Below are 2,057 nucleotides of genomic sequence, written 5' to 3' on the forward strand. Positions count from 1 at the left end.
GAGCTTGTGGAGCTGAAGAAGAAAAATGATGATATGTTAGCCAAAGGTTTGATTCGACCTAGTGCATCCCCCTGGAGATCACCTGTTTTGTTTGTGGACAAGAAGGATGGTGCCACTCGTTTATGTACGGACTACCGTAAGCTTAACGATGTCACCGTCAAGAATAAATACCCCCTACCCAAGATAGAAGACCTGTTTGATCAGTTGAGCGGAGCCAAAGTGTTTTCTAAGATTGATCTTAGGACTGGTTATCATCAGCTGAAGATTCGTGCCACTGATATCCCAAAGACTGCCTTTACTACCAGATATGGGTTGTATGAGTACAACGTCATGTCATTTGGATTAACCAATGCCCTAGCTTATTTCATGAACCTCATGAATAAGATCTTCATGATCTTTTTGGACAAGTTTGTCATTGTCTTCATCGACGACATTCTCATCTACTCCAAGTCCGAAGAGGAACATGAACATCATTTGGAGACTGTCCTTGAAACCCTTAGACACCACCAGTTGTATGCCAAGTTCAGCAAATGTGAGTTTTGGTTGAAGGAAGTAGGATTCCTGGGACATATCTTGTATGCAGGAGGAATTGCCGTAGATCCCGCCAAGATCAAAACTGTTACAGAATGGCAAGCCCCAACCACCCAGACTGAGGTCCGCGCTTTTCTTGGATTAGCCGGATACTACCGCAGATTTGTAGAAGGCTTTTCGAGCATCGCTCGACCAATGAAACAACTGTTGAAGAAGGACAAGAAGTTCGAATGGACTGACAAATGTGAAGAGAGTTTCCAACAACTCAAGAGTAGATTGACCTCAGCCCCAATCCTGATCATGCCGGACATCACCAAGCCCTTTGACGTCTATTGTGACGCTTCCAAGATTGGTCTTGGATGTGTCTTGATGCAAGAAGGCAAAGTGATTTCATACCTTTCAAGACAGCTGAAGCAACATGAGCAGAATTACCCAACCCACGACTTAGAGCTTGCAGCCGTAGTCTTAGCCTTGAAAGTTTGGCGTCATTACCTCATGGGTAATCGATGCGAGATCTACTCCGACCACAAGAGCCTGAAATATATCTTCATCCAGAAAGAGCTGAATATGAGACAGCGCAGATGGATCGAATTGATCAAGGATTATGACATGGAAATTCATTACCACCCCGGCAAGGCCAATGTGGTAGCGGATGCTTTGAGTCGACTGCCGTGTCAGTTGAACTCCATGATCGCAATCGAGCAGCCCAGCCTGTTTCAGGAGTTTGAACAATTTAGACTTGGACTTGTTAGTGAAGGATTCCTAGCCAGCATAGAGCTACAACCCACCTTGATCAGCCAGATTAAAGAAGCCCAGAAAGGAAACGCTAGATCGACTGAATCAAGAACTAGATAGCCGCAGGAAAAGCACCAGGATTCACCGTAGATGAAGCCGGAGTTCTTTGGTACAAAGGACGCCTTTGTGTGCCATCGGACTCAGAGTTGAAGCAGGTCATCCTGAAGGAAGCCCATGACACCCTTTACTCAATCCACCCCGGAGGTACCAAGATGTATCAAGACTTGAAGGAGCAATTTTGGTGGCATGGAATGAAGCGAGAAATCGGAAGCTACATCGCCAAGTGTGATATCTGTCAGAGAGTCAAGGCGGAACATCAGCGACCCGCAGGACTGCTGCAGCCACTGCAGATTCCAGAATGGAAATGGGACTCCGTAGGAATGGACTTTATCACAGGTTTGCCCAAATCCAGCAAAGGAAATGACTCGATATGGGTAGTTGTCGATAGATTGACCAAGGTAGCCCATTTCATCCCCGTCAAGACCACATACCAAGGCCCAAAGTTAGCTGAACTGTATATCTCCAGAATAGTCGCCCTGCACGGAACCCTGAAGTCGATAGTGTCAGATAGAGGATCTCAGTTTACCTCAAGGTTCTGGCAGAAAGTGCACGAAGGACTAGGAACCCGTCTGAATTTTAGCACCGCCTATCACCCGCAGACCGATGGACAGACGGAGAGAGTCAACCAGATACTGGAGGACATGTTGAGAGCATGTGTAGTGGAGCATGGA

The sequence above is a fragment of the Lolium perenne genome, chromosome 4, assembly GCF_019359855.2.
Source record: "Lolium perenne isolate Kyuss_39 chromosome 4, Kyuss_2.0, whole genome shotgun sequence".
Taxonomy (NCBI): domain Eukaryota; kingdom Viridiplantae; phylum Streptophyta; class Magnoliopsida; order Poales; family Poaceae; genus Lolium; species Lolium perenne.